General features: G+C 40.3%; 2 pseudogenes; both read right to left on the reverse strand.

Annotated features, from left to right (window-relative positions):
• The window catches only part of LOC123430867, a 101,682-nt pseudogene extending 88,776 nt beyond the window's left edge, over positions 1-12,906 (reverse strand).
• A 182-nt stretch (positions 12,907-13,088) lies between these two features.
• Positions 13,089-18,037, reverse strand: LOC123428777 (annotated as a pseudogene).
• Positions 18,038-22,849: the final 4,812 nt, after the last annotated feature.

Here is a 22,849-nt window from a genome sequence, read left to right on the forward strand (position 1 = left end):
TGAGAGGGCTACGACAAAAACTGGATGCACTTCGTGTACAAAACGGACAATCTCTCTCGAAGTATCAGCGTTTCGAACGAGAACTCATCTCTTACAAAGGGATTTCATTTTTTTGAACTTATTTGAACTCCATAATTTTCGTGTGTTCAAAATGCACCATTCAAAGGCACATCACAAAATTTCAACAATTTCTGACTTCATTTGGTATTCTTCGTGCATTTACTTATTTTTTTGAGCTAGTTGACCCTGAAATTGAAAAGCACTACAAATGAACTCTGAAAATGTTGAAAGTTGGCATGCTATCATCATTTCACCCACATAGCATGTGTTAAAAAGTTGAGAGGGCTACGACAAAAACTGGATGCACTTCGTGTACAAAACGGACAATCTCTCTCGAAGTATGAGCGTTTCGAACGAGAATTCATCTCTTACAAAGGGATTTCATTTTTTTTGAACTTATTTGAACTCCAAACTTTTTGTGTGTTCAAAATGCACAAATTAAAAGGCACATCACAAAATTTCAACAATTTCTGACTTCATTTGGTATTCTTCGTGCATTTACTTATTTTTTTTGAGCTAGTTGACCCTGAAATTGAAAAGCACTACAAATGAACTCTGAAAATGTTGAAAGTTGGCATGCTATCATCATTTCACCCACATAGCATGTGTTAAAAAGTTGAGAGGGCTACGACAAAAACTGGATGCACTTCGTGTACAAAAAGGACAATCTCTCTCGAAGTATCAGCGTTTCGAACGAGAACTCATCTCTTACAAAGGGATTTCATTTTTTTGAACTTATTTGAACTCCATACTTTTTGTGTGTTCAAAATGCACCATTCAAAGGCACATCACAAAATTTCAACAATTTCTGTCTTCATTTGGTATTCTTCGTGCATTTACTTATTTTTTTTGAGCTAGTTGACCTTGAAATTGAAAAGCACTACAAATGAACTCTAAAAATGTTGAAAGTTGGCATGCTATAATCATTTCACCCACATAGCTTGTGTTAAAAAGTTGAGAGGGCTACGACAAAAACTGGATGCACTTCGTGTACAAAACGGACAATCTCTCTCGAAGTATCAGCGTTTCGAACGAGAACTCATCTCTTACAAAGGGATTTCATTTTTTTGAACTTATTTGAACTCCATAATTTTCGTGTGTTCAAAATGCACCATTCAAAGGCACATCACAAAATTTCAACAATTTCTGACTTCATTTGGTATTCTTCGTGCATTTACTTATTTTTTTGAGCTAGTTGACCCTGAAATTGAAAAGCACTACAAATGAACTCTGAAAATGTTGAAAGTTGGCATGCTATCATCATTTCACCCACATAGCATGTGTTAAAAAGTTGAGAGGGCTACGACAAAAACTGGATGCACTTCGTGTACAAAACGGACAATCTCTCTCGAAGTATGAGCGTTTCGAACGAGAATTCATCTCTTACAAAGGGATTTCATTTTTTTTAAACTTATTTGAACTCGAAACTTTTTGTGTGTTCAAAATGCACAAATTAAAAGGCACATCACAAAATTTCAACAATTTCTGACTTCACTTGGTATTCTTCGTGCATTTACTTATTTTTTTTGAGCTAGTTGACCCTGAAATTGAAAAGCACTACAAATGAACTCTGAAAATGTTGAAAGTTGGCATGCTATCATCATTTCACCCACATAGCATGTGTTAAAAAGTTGAGAGGGCTACGACAAAAACTGGATGCACTTCGTGTACAAAACGGACAATCTCTCTCGAAGTATCAGCGTTTCGAACGAGAACTCATCTCTTACAAAGGGATTTCATTTTTTTGAACTTATTTGAACTCCATACTTTTTGTGTGTTCAAAATGCACCATTCAAAGGCACATCACAAAATTTCAACAATTTCTGTCTTCATTTGGTATTCTTCGTGCATTTACTTATTTTTTTTGAGCTAGTTGACCTTGAAATTGAAAAGCACTACAAATGAACTCTAAAAATGTTGAAAGTTGGCATGCTATCATCATTTCACCCACATAGCTTGTGTTAAAAAGTTGAGAGGGCTACGACAAAAACTGGATGCACTTCGTGTACAAAACGGACAATCTCTCTCGAAGTATCAGCGTTTCGAACGAGAACTCATCTCTTACAAAGGGATTTCATTTTTTTGAACTTATTTGAACTCCATAATTTTCGTGTGTTCAAAATGCACCATTCAAAGGCACATCACAAAATTTCAACAATTTCTAACTTCATTTGGTATTCTTCGTGCATTTACTTATTTTTTTGAGCTAGTTGACCCTGAAATTGAAAAGCACTACAAATGAACTCTGAAAATGTTGAAAGTTGGCATGCTATCATCATTTCACCCACATAGCATGTGTTAAAAAGTTGAGAGGGCTACGACAAAAACTGGATGCACTTCGTGTACAAAACGGACAATCTCTCTCGAAGTATCAGCGTTTCGAACGAGAACTCATCTCTTACAAAGGGATTTCATTTTTTTGAACTTATTTGAACTCCATACTTTTTGTGTGTTCAAAATGCACAAATTCAAAGGCACATCACAAAATTTCAACAATTTCTGACTTCATTTGGTATTCTTCGTGCATTTACTTATTTTTTTGAGCTAGTTGACCCTGAAATTGAAAAGCACTACAAATGAACTCTGAAAATGTTGAAAGTTGGCATGCTATCATCATTTCACCCACATAGCATGTGTTAAAAAGTTGAGAGGGCTACGACAAAAACTGGATGCACTTCGTGTACAAAACGGACAATCTCTCTCGAAGTATCAGCGTTTCGAACGAGAACTCATCTCTTACAAAGGGATTTCATTTTTTTGAACTTATTTGAACTCCATACTTTTTGTGTGTTCAAAATGCACCATTCAAAGGCACATCACAAAATTTCAACAATTTCTGTCTTCATTTGGTATTCTTCGTGCATTTACTTATTTTTTTTGAGCTAGTTGACCTTGAAATTGAAAAGCACTACAAATGAACTCTAAAAATGTTGAAAGTTGGCATGCTATCATCATTTCACCCACATAGCTTGTGTTAAAAAGTTGAGAGGGCTACGACAAAAACTGGATGCACTTCGTGTACAAAACGGACAATCTCTCTCGAAGTATCAGCGTTTCGAACGAGAACTCATCTCTTACAAAGGGATTTCATTTTTTTGAACTTATTTGAACTCCATAATTTTCGTGTGTTCAAAATGCACCATTCAAAGGCACATCACAAAATTTCAACAATTTCTGACTTCATTTGGTATTCTTCGTGCATTTACTTATTTTTTTGAGCTAGTTGACCCTGAAATTGAAAAGCACTACAAATGAACTCTGAAAATGTTGAAAGTTGGCATGCTATCATCATTTCACCCACATAGCATGTGTTAAAAAGTTGAGAGGGCTACGACAAAAACTGGATGCACTTCGTGTACAAAACGGACAATCTCTCTCGAAGTATGAGCGTTTCGAACGAGAATTCATCTCTTACAAAGGGATTTCATTTTTTTTGAACTTATTTGAACTCCAAACTTTTTGTGTGTTCAAAATGCACAAATTCAAAGGCACATCACAAAATTTCAACAATTTCTGACTTCATTTGGTATTCTTCGTGCATTTACTTATTTTTTTTGAGCTAGTTGACCCTGAAATTGAAAAGCACTACAAATGAACTCTGAAAATGTTGAAAGTTGGCATGCTATCATCATTTCACCCACATAGCATGTGTTAAAAAGTTGAGAGGGCTACGACAAAAACTGGATGCACTTCGTGTACAAAAAGGACAATCTCTCTCGAAGTATCAGCGTTTCGAACGAGAACTCATCTCTTACAAAGGGATTTCATTTTTTTGAACTTATTTGAACTCCATAATTTTCGTGTGTTCAAAATGCACCATTCAAAGGCACATCACAAAATTTCAACAATTTCTGACTTCATTTGGTATTCTTCGTGCATTTACTTATTTTTTTGAGCTAGTTGACCCTGAAAATGAAAAGCACTACAAATGAACTCTGAAAATGTTGAAAGTTGGCATGCTATCATCATTTCACCCACATAGCATGTGTTAAAAAGTTGAGAGGGCTACGACAAAAACTGGATGCACTTCGTGTACAAAACGGACAATCTCTCTCGAAGTATGAGCGTTTCGAACGAGAATTCATCTCTTACAAAGGGATTTCATTTTTTTTGAACTTATTTGAACTCCAAACTTTTTGTGTGTTCAAAATGCACAAATTAAAAGGCACATCACAAAATTTCAACAATTTCTGACTTCACTTGGTATTCTTCGTGCATTTACTTATTTTTTTTTTGAGCTAGTTGACCCTGAAATTGAAAAGCACTACAAATGAACTCTGAAAATGTTGAAAGTTGGCATGCTATCATCATTTCACCCACATAGCATGTGTTAAAAAGTTGAGAGGGCTACGACAAAAACTGGATGCACTTCGTGTACAAAACGGACAATCTCTCTCGAAGTATCAGCGTTTCGAACGAGAACTCATCTCTTACAAAGGGATTTCATTTTTTTGAACTTATTTGAACTCCATACTTTTTGTGTGTTCAAAATGCACCATTCAAAGGCACATCACAAAATTTCAACAATTTCTGTCTTCATTTGGTATTCTTCGTGCATTTACTTATTTTTTTTGAGCTAGTTGACCTTGAAATTGAAAAGCACTACAAATGAACTCTAAAAATGTTGAAAGTTGGCATGCTATCATCATTTCACCCACATAGCTTGTGTTAAAAAGTTGAGAGGGCTACGACAAAAACTGGATGCACTTCGTGTACAAAACGGACAATCTCTCTCGAAGTATCAGCGTTTCGAACGAGAACTCATCTCTTACAAAGGGATTTCATTTTTTTGAACTTATTTGAACTCCATAATTTTCGTGTGTTCAAAATGCACCATTCAAAGGCACATCACAAAATTTCAACAATTTCTGACTTCATTTGGTATTCTTCGTGCATTTACTTATTTTTTTGAGCTAGTTGACCCTGAAATTGAAAAGCACTACAAATGAACTCTGAAAATGTTGAAAGTTGGCATGCTATCATCATTTCACCCACATAGCATGTGTTAAAAAGTTGAGAGGGCTACGACAAAAACTGGATGCACTTCGTGTACAAAACGGACAATCTCTCTCGAAGTATGAGCGTTTCGAACGAGAATTCATCTCTTACAAAGGGATTTCATTTTTTTTGAACTTATTTGAACTCCAAACTTTTTGTGTGTTCAAAATGCACAAATTCAAAGGCACATCACAAAATTTCAACAATTTCTGACTTCATTTGGTATTCTTCGTGCATTTACTTATTTTTTTTGAGCTAGTTGACCCTGAAATTGAAAAGCACTACAAATGAACTCTGAAAATGTTGAAAGTTGGCATGCTATCATCATTTCACCCACATAGCATGTGTTAAAAAGTTGAGAGGGCTACGACAAAAACTGGATGCACTTCGTGTACAAAAAGGACAATCTCTCTCGAAGTATCAGCGTTTCGAACGAGAACTCATCTCTTACAAAGGGATTTCATTTTTTTGAACTTATTTGAACTCCATAATTTTCGTGTGTTCAAAATGCACCATTCAAAGGCACATCACAAAATTTCAACAATTTCTGACTTCATTTGGTATTCTTCGTGCATTTACTTATTTTTTTGAGCTAGTTGACCCTGAAAATGAAAAACACTACAAATGAACTCTGAAAATGTTGAAAGTTGGCATGCTATCATCATTTCACCCACATAGCATGTGTTAAAAAGTTGAGAGGGCTACGACAAAAACTGGATGCACTTCGTGTACAAAACGGACAATCTCTCTCGAAGTATGAGCGTTTCGAACGAGAATTCATCTCTTACAAAGGGATTTCATTTTTTTTGAACTTATTTGAACTCCAAACTTTTTGTGTGTTCAAAATGCACAAATTAAAAGGCACATCACAAAATTTCAACAATTTCTGACTTCACTTGGTATTCTTCGTGCATTTACTTATTTTTTTTTTCAGCTAGTTGACCCTGAAATTGAAAAGCACTACAAATGAACTCTGAAAATGTTGAAAGTTGGCATGCTATCATCATTTCACCCACATAGCATGTGTTAAAAAGTTGAGAGGGCTACGACAAAAACTGGATGCACTTCGTGTACAAAACGGACAATCTCTCTCGAAGTATCAGCGTTTCGAACGAGAACTCATCTCTTACAAAGGGATTTCATTTTTTTGAACTTATTTGAACTCCATACTTTTTGTGTGTTCAAAATGCACCATTCAAAGGCACATCACAAAATTTCAACAATTTCTGTCTTCATTTGGTATTCTTCGTGCATTTACTTATTTTTTTTGAGCTAGTTGACCTTGAAATTGAAAAGCACTACAAATGAACTCTAAAAATGTTGAAAGTTGGCATGCTATCATCATTTCACCCACATAGCTTGTGTTAAAAAGTTGAGAGGGCTACGACAAAAACTGGATGCACTTCGTGTACAAAACGGACAATCTCTCTCGAAGTATCAGCGTTTCGAACGAGAACTCATCTCTTACAAAGGGATTTCATTTTTTTGAACTTATTTGAACTCCATAATTTTCGTGTGTTCAAAATGCACCATTCAAAGGCACATCACAAAATTTCAACAATTTCTGACTTCATTTGGTATTCTTCGTGCATTTACTTATTTTTTTGACCTAGTTGACCCTGAAATTGAAAAGCACTACAAATGAACTCTGAAAATGTTGAAAGTTGGCATGCTATCATCATTTCACCCACATAGCATGTGTTAAAAAGTTGAGAGGGCTACGACAAAAACTGGATGCACTTCGTGTACAAAACGGACAATCTCTCTCGAAGTATGAGCGTTTCGAACGAGAATTCATCTCTTACAAAGGGATTTCATTTTTTTGAACTTATTTGAACTCCAAACTTTTTGTGTGTTCAAAATGCACAAATTAAAAGGCACATCACAAAATTTCAACAATTTCTGACTTCACTTGGTATTCTTCGTGCATTTACTTATTTTTTTTGAGCTAGTTGACCCTGAAATTGAAAAGCACTACAAATGAACTCTGAAAATGTTGAAAGTTGGCATGCTATCATCATTTCACCCACATAGCATGTGTTAAAAAGTTGAGAGGGCTACGACAAAAACTCGATGCACTTCCTGTACAAAACGGACAATCTCTCTCGAAGTATCAGCGTTTCGAACGAGAACTCATCTCTTACAAAGGGATTTCATTTTTTTGATCTTATTTGAACTCCATACTTTTTGTGTGTTCAAAATGCACCATTCAAAGGCACATCACAAAATTTCAACAATTTCTGTCTTCATTTGGTATTCTTCGTGCATTTACTTTTTTTTTTTGAGCTAGTTGACCTTGAAATTGAAAAGCACTACAAATGAACTCTAAAAATGTTGAAAGTTGGCATGCTATCATCATTTCACCCACATAGCTTGTGTTAAAAAGTTGAGAGGGCTACGACAAAAACTGGATGCACTTCGTGTACAAAACGGACAATCTCTCTCGAAGTATCAGCGTTTCGAACGAGAACTCATCTCTTACAAAGGGATTTCATTTTTTTGAACTTATTTGAACTCCATAATTTTCGTGTGTTCAAAATGCACCATTCAAAGGCACATCACAAAATTTCAACAATTTCTGACTTCATTTGGTATTCTTCGTGCATTTACTTATTTTTTTGAGCTAGTTGACCCTGAAATTGAAAAGCACTACAAATGAACTCTGAAAATGTTGAAAGTTGGCATGCTATCATCATTTCACCCACATAGCATGTGTTAAAAAGTTGAGAGGGCTACGACAAAAACTGGATGCACTTCGTGTACAAAACGGACAATCTCTCTCGAAGTATGAGCGTTTCGAACGAGAATTCATCTCTTACAAAGGGATTTCATTTTTTTTGAACTTATTTGAACTCCAAACTTTTTGTGTGTTCAAAATGCACAAATTAAAAGGCACATCACAAAATTTCAACAATTTCTGACTTCATTTGGTATTCTTCGTGCATTTACTTTTTTTTTTTGAGCTAGTTGACCCTGAAATTGAAAAGCACTACAAATGAACTCTGAAAATGTTGAAAGTTGGCATGCTATCATCATTTCACCCACATAGCATGTGTTAAAAAGTTGAGAGGGCTACGACAAAAACTGGATGCACTTCGTGTACAAAACGGACAATCTCTCTCGAAGTATGAGCGTTTCGAACGAGAACTCATCTCTTACAAAGGGATTTCATTTTTTTGAACTTATTTGAACTCCATACTTTTTGTGTGTTCAAAATGCACCATTCAAAGGCACATCACAAAATTTCAACAATTTCTGTCTTCATTTGGTATTCTTCGTGCATTTACTTATTTTTTTTGAGCTAGTTGACCTTGAAATTGAAAAGCACTACAAATGAACTCTAAAAATGTTGAAAGTTGGCATGCTATCATCATTTCACCCACATAGCTTGTGTTAAAAAGTTGAGAGGGCTACGACAAAAACTGGATGCACTTCGTGTACAAAACGGACAATCTCTCTCGAAGTATCAGCGTTTCGAACGAGAACTCATCTCTTACAAAGGGATTTCATTTTTTTGAACTTATTTGAACTCCATAATTTTCGTGTGTTCAAAATGCACCATTCAAAGGCACATCACAAAATTTCAATAATTTCTGACTTCATTTGGTATTCTTCGTGCATTTACTTATTTTTTTGAGCTAGTTGACCCTGAAATTGAAAAGCACTACAAATGAACTCTGAAAATGTTGAAAGTTGGCATGCTATCATCATTTCACCCACATAGCATGTGTTAAAAAGTTGAGAGGGCTACGACAAAAACTGGATGCACTTCGTGTACAAAACGGACAATCTCTCTCGAAGTATTAGCGTCGATGATGGTCGCTACTCCTACTTCCCCTAGTGCATAACCAATATCTAGCACAAGGAGAAGAAGGAGAAACGACCCCCACAGCAACAGTCGACATTCTTCTTCTCTCATGTATGGTCGACACTCCCTCACCTGATTTTTCGACCGTCGATGATGGTCGCTATTCCTTCTTCCCCTAGTGCATAACAAATATCTAGCACAAAGAGAAGAAGGAGAAGCAACCCCCACAACAACAGTCGGCATTCTTCTTCTCTCATATATGGTGGACACTCCCTCACCTGATTTTTTGACCGTCGATGATGGTCGCTATTCCTTCTTTCCCTAATGCATAACAAATATCTAGCACAAGGAGAAGAAGGAAAAGCGACCCGCACAACAAAAGTGGTTCCGCGGCACGCCACGTGGTTCCGCTGCACGCCACGTGGTTCCGCTGCACGCCACGTGGGACTAATGGTCTTTCATTTTTAAATGACTGTTTTAATCAAAAACAAATTTGTTACAAAAGGGATTTCATTTTTTGAACTTATTTGAACTGAAGACTTTTTGTATATATATGTGGTCGAAATGCATGATACCATGAAGTTAGAAAGGGCTAAACCATTCAAAAGTAGCAAATGAAGTTAGAAAGGGCTAAACCATTCAAATTTGGAAACTATAATGGTACAAACAGAAACTAGACATATATAAATTGGTCCAAGCAGTACATGATACTAGTCCAAACAGTACATAATAATAGCTACCATAGATATATATATATATTCGAGGTGACGCTGGCCATAGTTGACGACTCGAATCAGAATGTCCACCTTATTCGAGGTGACGCTGGCCATAGTTGACGACTCGAATCTTGCGGTACAACTCGTATGAAACGTATGCATCTTTTGTTGCATACTCAATGTTGATACGATCAAGTGGGGCCTTCTTCCGAAGTTTGTGCTGAGACTTTGGGAAATTGGTCTTCATATTACCATATTCCTCGTCGATCAAGGCAACTGCCATATGAGCCATCGAAGTCGTGACATGTCGAAGCCTGAATACCGTTTGGAGATCAATGAGGCAACCAGTTGGTATCTCAATACCGAAGCTGTACCTCATCTTTAGCTTGTCATTCGTTATGTCAACGGTAGCAAAAGTGATGCCGCTGCGAAGGAAGTCCATGAGTTCTGGACAATGCTTGTCACTACTGCAACAGAAACAAATTAAAATGGAACAAATGTTACATACTGCTGCAATAAGGAAACATGTTTCACTACAACTAAAGAGAAAATTATCTTTAGGATTCAAATAGAACATATTGCTATCCCATGCAATTTTTCATATCCTACGAATTGATCAAGAAACCGTAAATTAACTATGACATATATATATATATATATATATATATATATATATATATATATATATATATATATATATATATATATATATATTCTCCCACGGTTTTGCAAATATTCAATAAGCTAGACATATTGCATATTGCTATCCAATGGAACCTAGAGAGATCACTATAGCTATCCAATGGAACCTAGAGAGATCACTAGCTATATGCAATTTTCATGACTATGACATATCATATTGCTATCCAATGGAACCTAGAGAGATCACTAGCTATATGCAATTTTCATAACCTTGGATCAAAGAACACCGCATAAAATTGTATCACTACAACTATGATTTCAATGGAACATATTGAACCAATCAGATTTTTCAGATTGTGGAACACTGTTCCAATCAGATTGTGTTCCCTTCAACTAATCAAAATTGTTTCACTACAACTATTTGAAGCGAACCAACTATGATTCCAATGGAACATATTAAACACTAGTTGATTCTAATACGATTTTTCAGATTATGGAACACTATTCCAATCAGATTGTGTTCCCCTTCAACTAATCAAAATTGTTTCACTACAACTATTTGAAGGGAACCAACTATGATTGAAACAAATAAACTTACAATGTCATTACCTTGGATCAAAGAAAGCCTCAAAACTTACCTCGCCCATTGGAAGATCAAGACATGGTGTTTGAAACATAGTTGGATGACGGCAACACCGCGTTGATCGGCCGTGTACTCCAGATCAAGCCCCAAGAACTTCTCATGATCCACTGCGGCGTCAAGCCATCGTTCCTTCAACTGTCTAAGAAAATGCGGCACCTCCCTGCTCTCGTTCGTGTACACGACATCGAGCTTGGTCTTGCCATGTGCGAGCACCTCTCCAAAGAGAGTTGGCATGGTGGAAGAAGAGAAGGGAAGAAGAGAGGGGAAGAACAGAGAAGGGAAGAAGCGAGAGAGGAAGAAGAACAGAGAAAGGGCGGCGCGACAGAGACTCTGCTTCGGTTGTGGTTTTGTGAAGCGGGATGCAAACCGTTTGGGCCTTTAGTCCCGGGTTGAGCCACCAACCGGGACTAAAGAGGGATACCAACGGTTGCCACCACTACGGCAGGCCATGTGTTAGGCCTTTAGTCCCGGTTTGGGACACGAACCGGGACTAAAGAGGGATACCAACGGTTGCCACCACTACGGCAGGCCACGTGTCAGACCTTTAGTCCCGATTTGGGACACGAGCGGGGACTAAAGGTGGCGCACATGCGGGCTGCCCACCGCGTAGCCCTTTAGTCCCGGTTTGGGACACGAACCGGGACTAAAGGCTCCTTACGGGCCGGGACTAAAGCCTCGAGGGAGGCATTGAGAATTGGGGCGACGTGGCCGGGCCTTTAGTCCCGGCCCAGAGGCAGGCCGGGACTAAAGGTTCCCGGCCAAAGGCCCGTTTTCCACTAGTGTGAACCACGTCTGACATCGAGTCCAATGCTTTCTCAAGAGTAAGCCTATCCCATCGTTCGAATTCTTCCTCGTCGAGAAGCCTCTTTAACAAATATACGGTGGAATAGAAGTACTGCACTTGGTATCAGGGCATATCAACCGAAACAAAGTACCTTCCTTCACATGCATCCTGCATAAGGTCTCCATGCACTTGACACAAAACATATGCTCGCACGCGAAGCTTGATGAAATTTGAACCTAATTGTTTTGAAATTAAAGTTAGTTTATCAAGAAAGAATTTTAATGAGCCTAATTCAGTTTCTTAATAAGAAGCTTAATTAGCAGCCCATGTGGTCCTTCAAATATCTCCATGAGCTATGGACATTGCCACAGATTCCTACCTCCATGGCTCAGTTCAATAAAAGACGAGTATATCTATAAAAGTGCATGCTATTCTTCTGAGGAATATCAAGATGAGTAACTAAAAACAGGGCATGTTATTTTTGCAGGATTTTGACACGATTGCACAACAGAAAAGTAAAAAAGGCTTTACCTTTAGTATGGTTAAGGCAAATCATGCACATATGGAGATCCTCAAGAAAAACTTGGTAGCACTTCTGACTAGTGTAACTTAGCATGGAAGGGGTTACAGACTCCAATGAGAGGCTTCTCGAGATTGCACGGTGATCTCCTTTGTGCGTAGGACTATCTGGACCCAAAGTTATTTTGCTATCAAACCCGAGGTGCGGCAAAGAGGAACTACGTATCCACTCAACCCACTGGTATACCACTTCTTGCCCCGGCAGCTCTGCCCAAATGGTGTCGAGCATCTCACATAGTCGAGAAACATTAGTCTCATCCATCCAGTTAGCAGTGACTACAAAATGTGGGGGATCTTTGCTAGGATATGACTGCGGAAACACACATGTCAATATCAAAGGGGGTAGGTGCTCGAAGCTGCAAGAGTAGGAGAAGTCATGCGGTTCGTCCTCGTGTTGTTCTGTAATATCGTAAGACAACATCCATCTTTTGCATGATCAATATCTGAAGAGAACTTGGCGCATACTTCGGCCCCATCTTGCAAATCATAGCGCATGTAAATCTGTAATAATTCAAGTTTTTTTTTTGGAGAAACCATTAGATTAGGCCCGAATCATCATCATGCAAGAAGAGGTGAAGTAGCCCTGGAGGCCAAAGAAGCAAACCTGGAAATAGCGGAGCCCTGCTTTGCTATCGAATTCAACAAGGTCATCCCCATATATTGCTTCCAATGCCATCAGCTGCAGTGAGATGTCATGTGAGGAAACAGACGCATACTAGTATATTCCGAGTATATAGCAAAAAACTATCACATTACAGGCATTGACCACAAAAAATATCACTTTTTTAGTTTTTCAAAATGCTACCACAAAAATTATTTGTTGTTCCGAAAAACTACCATGTTGCATTGATAACTATGTTAATTAACTTTACAGGTACTCTCATCCTGGATGCAGACACATACATGCCATATCAATTAATTGGCTGACCAAATTCTACTCCATGCATGTGTTGATGTATGTAGATTCAAAATGGTAGATTTACCTTGAAATTTCTCTCACCGCATTTCGGGCATCTTAAGATGCCACCTAATGGCTTCTGTTGGGCTCGCATCTGGTTTCCTATTCGCAGTTGGTCCATTTGCCTCTCCCACTCCGTTATATCTCTAGCCTCAAAGAGGCGACAATCCCTGCAATCGATATATTTACAAAGAGGTAAGTAACAGATATACATGATGCCTTCCCAGGGGTGGGCGGAGGGGACGGATGTTGTAGAATGGCCTACTTGAAATGATCATAGCCAGTGACTGCCTTGCCACAGCGGAAGCAAAAGTACTTCCCACAGCTGGCGCACGTCATTTTGTTGCAGCCTTCAGTTTTGCTGATGGCCATCCGACAATGGGGACATAACCGAATATCTCTATATAGTTCTTTAATGTTCAGCAGTTCCTGTGCCATCTCCCTCTCACTCATTCTGCCAGATGCCTGTTGTCATAAGAATCGCAGAAGAAAATCGTAGATACTCATTAACATTAATAAAAACACAAACTATAAACTCATTGCATCATGGTCTTTGGGCCACAATAATGCACGGAACTTGTGCATGCTCGTTTGTCTCACCGATGCTAAAACATAATTGATATTAGTTGCACGTTTACCTTCCGGTGCTGGATCTTTTGTTCTGGAGTTAGGCATTGCTTCCCTGGATGCCAGAGCTCCTTACAAAACGAGCAGAAGATGAAGGAACATTTTGGACACTCTGCGGTGTTATCCCCGTCTTCCACGCAACCAATTACACACTTTGGGCAGAAAACCACGTCTGCCATCGAGTCCAGTGCTTTCTCAAGAGCAAGCCTATCCCAACGTTCAAATTCTTCTTCGCTAAGAAGCCTCTTTAAGGCATGTTGTGGAATGGAAGCATTGCACTTGGCTTCAGGGCATACCAACTGGAACACACTCCCCTCCTTCACATGCATTCTGCACAATGTCTCCATGCACTTCACACAAAACAAGTGCTGACATGGAAGCTTGATGAAGTTCGAACCTAATTAATATAAACTTGAAGTTTAGTTTGCTAGTGAACGGACTTTGATTGGCGGTAGCGTAATTCAACATCCCAAGAAACATGATTGGAAAGGAATAACATGATTTTTGTTCACAAACACACATCGAAAGGTGTGTTATTTTGTACCAAAAGAGGCATCACTAGTATTACCTTGAGGGGAAAAGATAGTATATATGAAGCATAAATTTAAATAATTTGTTCACATCTCTACCATGAAGCACGGAAATTTCATAGGCATTAATTACCACATTTCAATGAGACAACAACGTGGAATTAGCTAGCACAACTGACCTAGATACTGCATACTAAACATAACAGATTGATCTCTTACTATGTTTCTATGCTGAATAAAGAAAATAACTTTACCTTTGCTCTGGTTGAGGCATATCATGCACATGTGGAGATCGTCAAGAAAAGCTTGGTAATGCTTCTTACTACAGTAGCTGAGCATTGAAGGGATCACAGACTCCACTGAGGCCCTTCTTGAGATTGCACGCATATCTCCTTTGGATGCTGGGGTGTCTTGGCCTAACATTATTTTGCCATCAAACCAGAGACGTGACAACGAAGAATTGCGTATCCACTCAACCCATTGATAAACCACTTCCTGCCCCGGCAGCTCTACCCAGATGGAATCAAGCATCTCACAGAGTTGAGAAACATTATGCCCATCCATCCATTTAGCGGTGAGAGTGAAATATGGTGGGTCTTTGCTAGGATAAGATTTTGGAAGCAAGCATGTCAACACCAAAGGAGGCAGGTACTCAAAGTTGCTAGTGTAAGAGAGTTCCTCTGGTGCATTTTCATGTTCTTCGCTACCACCATCATGACATCTTCCATGTTTTGAGTTTTCACAAGGGAAGAAAGCTTAGCGCACACTTCAGCACCATCATGCAGATCGTAACGTATGTAAATCTGCACTTAAAATAATTCAAAGCATTAAGCCCCAATTTTCACCATCCAGGAAGAAACGAAATTAGATATAGTCCACGAAGCACCGATACGGCGACACTGATACGCCGATACGGGTACGGCGATACGGGATACGGCAATTTCTAAAAACAGCAATTCGGCGATACGGCAAGCATATATAAATGATGATAAAATAACATGCAATAAAAACTAACATAATAAATATATGAGATGATAACAAAATACCGACCCACTGGTTGCCTAATTACTTTCATACCTTATTGTTTCTCATTTTAAAATCTCACTATCATCAATGAATAATACGACCAATCGGTCATAGACTGTCACAGTACGATTTAGACTGTAATATCTGTTAACATGACAATATAAAATTAATAATTTTTTTAAAATTAAAAACTTGAGATTGTCAAATGACAAATATATATAAAGAGCAACTTTGGATTGCACGAATGGGCCAAATAATGAATCGCACAAGGAACATCCTTAACAAAGCATTTTTATCCAACTAGTACATTAGTACAGTCCACGTGCACTATCTATATGAACAGATCAACGATACATCAAGGCATGGGCAATACAGAACGGCGATACTTTGAGGATACGCGTATCACCATTTCTTTTAAATTGAAAATGACGATACTTCGGGGATACCAGTATCGAAGGCGTATCTGAAGTATCGGAGTATCGGCGAAGTACTGAACGACGATACACAAATTTCTGAAGTAACGGTGCTTCGTAGGATATAGTGAACAACATAAGAAACCTGGAAATAGAGGAGCCCTTCTCTGCTTCCAAATTCAACGAGGTCATCCCCATATATTGCCTCTAATGCCATCAGCTGCAGTGAGCAAACAAATGATCGAAGGTAAATATGTAAGCATAATTTTTTTTGGAAAATAAAAGTAAGCATATCAAAATAAACGAGTCCGGCGAACTGCATGTAAGCGCAAACACTCTAGTTTGCCATCAGGGTCTTGAGAACACAAACAAGGGTCCAGTGCAACAATCTCTTTTTAACTGCTACTCCACCATTGACGAAAAAGGATTTCCCTCGTTTTATGTTACAAAGTAACCAACCAGAACATCCATCGATAGATGCTGGGACGGAGACAACACATGCACGCACAAAAGAAATGAAAGAATAAAATACAAAAGAAACAAATGCCGACACCGGCGGATCGACAAAAAACGCAAAAGACTTGCGACCGCTGCGTCCATCAAGAGTCTTCCACCAAGCTCCAGGACTACCAAGCGCCGGTACCAATCAATACCTCTAAGGAGGGCTGCGACGATGAAGACGTTGTTGCCAAGGGTTTCCCCCGGTACGCGTGCGACGAGGCGCAAGGAAGGATAGCCTCGACGCCCTTCAGGAAGGTTCGGCGACACCCAAAGGCGTCACCGCGTCAGTGTCGGCCGGGCCGACAGGGATTTCCCTCGATCCAAAGCTGCACCTCGGGGCGCTTCGGAGCGTGCCACCAGACCGACCTCCACCCCGCACCAACACGATCTTGAGGCCCCGCGCCGTCTCACCACGGCACGGTAAGGAGAGACCTGCACTGCGATGAAGAGGAGCCGAGACTAGGAGCAGCTGCACCGTCGACACACGGGAGGGCTCAACATCCATCGTCAACGACGATAGCCGACCGGACGCAATAACAGGAGCACACCAGACCCACATGCCCGGTCGGGACCCCCCCACCCCCACCCTATAAAGCTACCGCCATCGCGCTGCAACAGGCACGCCGCCGACGACGTCGCCCCCCGTCCAAGCTGCTCCTCCTCACCACCATGCAGAAGATAACGTAGCCATGCCGAATGCCGGCCCACTAGGACCCAGATCTGGGCCGGGGGCGCGCCGCCGGCCACCCCTCACCATCATGCCGCCATGCCGCCAAGGGGCAGCGCGGCCTCACCCGCCGCCGGCCACCACCTCCGGGTCGCCGGACCGTAGCCAGACCGAGCTACACCGCCGCCGTCCCCAGCCCTGGGAAGGGGAACACGCACACGGGGGAGGGAAGACATGCCGTCGTCGACACCACCCGAGCCAACGCCGGAGGCGCCCGCCGGTGGCGGTAGGGGAAGATGTGGGGAGGAGGACGCCCGCGGGGGAGAAAGCTCGAGCGCTGCCCCGGCCACCTTCCGGGGAGGTGGCGCGAGGGCGGATCCGGGAGGAAGGGAGGAGGGAGACGGGGGCGGAGGAGCCAGACCGGCAGCCGGCGGTGGCGGGAGGGGGAGGCGGAACCCTAGGTCGCCTGCCCTGTCGCGGGAGCGGGCTACTCCACTATTAAAACCGTCGCCTTTTTTCCGAGCTGGTAAATTAGTAGCTAGAGCGGTAAATCAAATTTCCGACGAGACAATTCAATTCATCAAGGTTTAGTATCAGTCTGTTCAAGCTAGAGAAAATTAGTACTAGCACAGTTTTCCAGTTTTCAGAAGAAGGAAAGAACCCCCGCCCAAAACCTTAACAATCACAGCACAGATCAATATGTTAGATACGTATATAGGACAAAATGAGATCCTCCAGTTTGTATCAGTGGACTAGTAATACCGCACCTCATCGTCCTGCCGCTGCAGGTTGTCGCCCATCCCATCCGCCTCTGCCTCGTCCTCCGCGCAGAGGGTGAGTCCTGCCGCAGCCGCAGCGATCGCGGCCTCCTCCAGTCTCGACTCCGCCTCGGCCGCCGCGACCCACGGGGAGTCCAGGCCGTGCACGTCCTCCTCGTCGGCGCCGCCATCACACGACGATGCCGGCTGCGGCTGAGCGACGCGTGAAGAGGACGAGGAAGAAGCTCCGGGTGAGAATTCCGGGGAGAGATCGTCGCGTGGTTGCGGCAATCGCGATGTCGTGGCGCCGACGGAAGCTGCTGCCATGGACGGCCGGAGCTTGGAGTTGGTCTTTGCGTCGGGATCGTAGTCGTAGGCATTTGCTCGCTTTTGTCGCCCCCCGTTGGGTTTCTCTGGCCCATTGGGTTTCCCAGGTTTCCATTTTGGACCGTTTTTACTCTTTTTAGGGGTGGAAAGTCTACAGAGATGCGTGGGATGAGAGCCCAATACGAATGGGCCCAATAATCAACAAGATATTGCTTTGGCTCTAGGGAGTGTATAGTCCTGCGGGACAAAAATGTATTTTGCCATGGTAAAAAATAGATATATTCATTGTCACACCCAAATACTGCCTCCAAGTTTTTAGATGAAAATTTTATAAGCATGCTGACATGTGCATAGAAAAACAAATCGAACGGCAAATGTTGCCTTCAAAATGGTATTACTTAATATATTTTTTCACCGACGAAGTACTGCCATTCTGTTTTGCATGAAAACTGGCAAGCAAGATTATTAAAGTAACATGAACAGACAAAAAAAAAGTTTTTAAAAATTATTTACACATGTTTAGGATTTACTGTTCACCAGGGAGCCTATCTATAGATCGTTATCATCATTCTTCCACGGGGACTATATCTCAGTTAGCGAGGGACGTAGCCCAGATTCACCACTTTTTTTTGAGGGAAAGCACAATACTCATTAACTTAAACGGTGTGAGGGTAGATCCCCCTCCACACAAACTGCCACATGGGCAGGAACAAGGTTATCCCACTCCTCTACTTGGTTGGCATGATACATACGAGCTATTCTAGCTAGTTGGTGCGCAACCGAGTTTGCTGCCCGCCGGCAGATCGTGATTTCATGTGCAGAAAACCAGATTTTGAGCTCGTACTTCAGGTCCTCGATCACCGCTGCGTATGCAGAGGCATCGACACGGGCGAAGTCCATGGCCTCCATTAGCAACGAGCCGTCTGTCTCCAGAATGACCCTCACGACCCCAAGATCAGCTGCACATGGGCTTGACGACCTGCTCTTGCACCAATGACGCTCCCAGTCGAATCACGCACCACCACTCCCCAGCCTGAGCTATCCTCCCCCGGAACAAAGGAACCGTCCATGTTGATCTTGATCATGCCGTCAGGGGTTTTTCACCAACTTGGGGCTTCCTTCCCACGATCCGAGAGGGTATAGACTTCCTCATATTGCATGACATTAGCTCGTGTCCTTCGGGCAACCGCCTCCGCCGCCTCCGGGAGTTCTCCTTCTCTTAGTTTGTTGCGGTTAGACCACCAGAGCCACCAGAAGGTTAGGATATGCAGTCTCGTATTCTCGCTAAGGCTCCAGATGTAGTCCAGGGCATGATGTATTTGATGGGATATCTTGCAATACCCTTCTCTCCTGCTATAGCTCAAGCTCTCGCCACACCACCTTCGAGTATTTGCACTTAATGAAGAGATGTCCCCCGTCTTCGTCCGCCCTGCAACAAAATAGGCACTTCGTATCCTCCACTGGAATACCTCTCTTCTTAAGATTCATACGAAACGTTAGGGATTCATGCTTCAATCTCCATGTGAACATTTGGATGTTCCTTGGTCCTTTTAACTTCCACAGTCTGGTCCAAGAATCATCAGCTCGCTGGATGATGGTCGCGCCACCCGAACTAGATCCCACATCCCCTCTGTCCATAGCTTTGCTGAGTTTCACCTGCAATTTGTACGCGTTTTTCACTGAATGGGAGCCCTTGCTGTCATACTACCAGGCCACAAAATCCGGAACTCCTTCTCGCAACAGTTTCTGACCTTTGTGTGTGACTTCTTTTACTTTTGTTTTTATATATTTTAGTTGGTTTTTCATTTTTATTTTTATTTTTTCTCTTTTCCTTTTTCATTTTTTCCAAATACATGACGATTCGTTTCAACACGATGTACATTTTTCGTATAGACATGAAACATTTATTGGAAACACGTTGAACATTTTCGAATACATGATGAGCACTTTTCAAATGCATCTTAGATTGTTTCGATTTTCACTTATTTCCTTAAAATAAATGTTGAACATTTTGTTTGAATGATATTAAACTATTACATGAATATGTTTTCCATTAAATTAATATTTTCTTTAAAAACGACATAAGCACATTTTTGAATTGTGTGAACATTTTCAAAATTCCGAATATTTTTTAAATGGTATGGAACATTTTTTAACTCACGCAAACATTTTTCAACGTTGTATAAAACTTTGTTGAAAATTATCTGGAATATTTTATCGGAATGTGGTCGTTTTTCTAAAATATTTTTGAATGTTACAAAAGATTTTATTTATTTAACACAACATTTTTTCATATTTTGCAAACGCTTGAACATTTTTTAAATGTCATGAACATTTTATTGCAATGGTACAACATTTTTAAAAATTGCATTTACAATTTTTTCCTACACTGCTATAAAATGTTATAATATGTGATGAAAGTTTTTGAAAAATTAAATGAATTAACTTTGAAGTATATGCATTATAATATTTTAAATATAAAATACAAAAATAAAAAACTTGTGTACTTGCATGCGTGCTCACTTATGTTCCCTCGTGCTTAGTTATGGGACTGGCCTATTTAAAGAGCGCCCTAGTCGAGGCAACGCACCGTGTTGCTACAAGCGAGACAAAGCTACACCCCCTTATTCTTCGGACGTGTCTATGTACTGCTTATAACATAGCATCCATTTTTTGTTCGATTGTAACATATAATAGATTTCATTGTTGATTTTATGTCTGAATTTGGTTTTATAGTAATTTCTGTAGGGTTCATGGAAAGTGCATTCACAGTCTTCCTGCAATACTAAAACGCGCTTGCACACATACATATAGATTTTTTATTTGTTGCATCTTTACTTTTGTGTTCGAGCTTTTGTTCTCGAGTTAGATATTGCTTCGCTGGATGCCAAAATTCCTTGCAAAAACCGCAGAAGATAAATGGACATGACATTATGGTACTCTCACCATAACTCTGAGAGCATGGCAGTCTGCTCTAAGTATAAAAAATTGGGATTATCAGCCTCAAAGGCTAACACATGATTATTCTTCTACGAGAAAGATAAGATCACCATTCGTATGCTTATCCATATCGATATTACTGTTGCCAGTTCCTCTCACGAAGCAACATCAACTCTTCTTTGTGATCTTCAAGAAGATTTTGCTCCGAAGGAGTTGGGAGATCCTTGCTATTTCCTTGGCATGGAGGTGAAGAAAAGTGAGGTTGTTAGCTTCTAACTCAAGGAAAGCATTCCTCACACATTTTGAAGCATGTAGGTATGGAAGGTTGCAAGTCACCCCCCCCCCCCCTCTCTCAAACAAAGAAATTATCCTTGCAAGAGGGTGTGTGTGTGTATTGGAACCAGAATAGTCTAGAAGGTACATATGTATTGTTGGAGCCCTAAAATACTTGACTTTGATTGGCCAGACCATCTCTGGTATCAACTTTTTGTCACAAAATCTTAGATTGGTACGTGTGGGTTGCTAGTAGTGTTGATTACATCTTGTAGTTGATGCTAGTTGGTTTATATATTGAAAATCATATGTATAGATTGTTAATCATATATTTCTTCTCTTATCATACATGAATATGATTTGTAAGTAGTTTTTTTTAGGACACGAGAGAAGGCTTGTTATAAGTAATCATGTGAAGTTGGTTTTTGTTCAATGTTATGATGATGTATTATGTTGTTCTTTCTCTAGTGGTGTCGTGTGAACGTCGACTACAGGACACATTATCATGATTGGGCGTAGGGAAGAAATTATGGGATTAGTAAGTAGATGATGGGTTGCGTGAGTGACAGAAACTTAAACCCTTGTTTATGCACTATTCAGGAAGGGGCTCATTTGGATCCATTTGTTTCATCAGATGGTTAGATTTATCTTAATTCTTTTTTCATAGTTGTGGATGCATGCAAGAGGGGGTAATCATAAGTGAGTTGTTTGTTCAAGTAAAAACAACATCCTAGCACAAGTCCACACACATAACAACTTATCGAAGTATTGAATGAGAATCAACTGAACATGATGAAAGCTAACTAGACAATATTCCCACGTGTCCTTGATAACGCTTTGCTCACTATAAGAAGTACTTTTGGCTTGTCCTTTGTAAAAAAGTGATTGTGTCACCTTGTTGCACCTTATTACTTTTAATTACTTATTACTTGATACGAACTATCTTGATATCAAATTATCTGTCACTACTATTTTACAACAATTGCAGAAAATATCTTGCTGAAAATTGTTTATCAATTTCTTCTGCTCCTAATTGGATTCGACACTCTTATTTATTAAAAAGACTACGATTAATATCCTATACTTGTGGGACATCAGTATCTTCGTGGTACTCTAGCGGTTGGACGAGAAGCAAATCCACCTCCGAACTAGTAAGTGCTTTCTCTGATGCACAGTGGGCTGGCTAAGTGGCTATCCTAATGACAGAAGGTCTACAAGAGGTTTTGTTGTTTATTTGGCTCAAATTTAGTGCCTTCGATTTCACGGAAACATGTCATAATATCCCGATCTAGCACAATGGTTGAACACAAAGCTCTTGTTGATGCAACAACTGAAGTCATTTGGGTTCAAACCTTACCTAGTGAACTTGATGTTCCTCATTCTCCATTAACATGTTTATGGTGTGATAACCTTGATGCTACATATCTATTAGCAAATACAATATTCCACGCATAAACTAAACACATCGAAGTTGATTATCCTTTTGTTAGAGTGAGCAGCTATCGGTTTCCAGTTCCGGAAGGGTTCACACCTTTGCCACCAGGAAATTGGAGAACTGAAGCGCAATCTTAACTTGGTGAAGTTGTGCTTGACGAAGGG

This window comes from Hordeum vulgare, chromosome 2H, assembly GCF_904849725.1.
Source record: "Hordeum vulgare subsp. vulgare chromosome 2H, MorexV3_pseudomolecules_assembly, whole genome shotgun sequence".
In the NCBI taxonomy this organism is placed as follows: Eukaryota; Viridiplantae; Streptophyta; class Magnoliopsida; order Poales; family Poaceae; genus Hordeum; species Hordeum vulgare.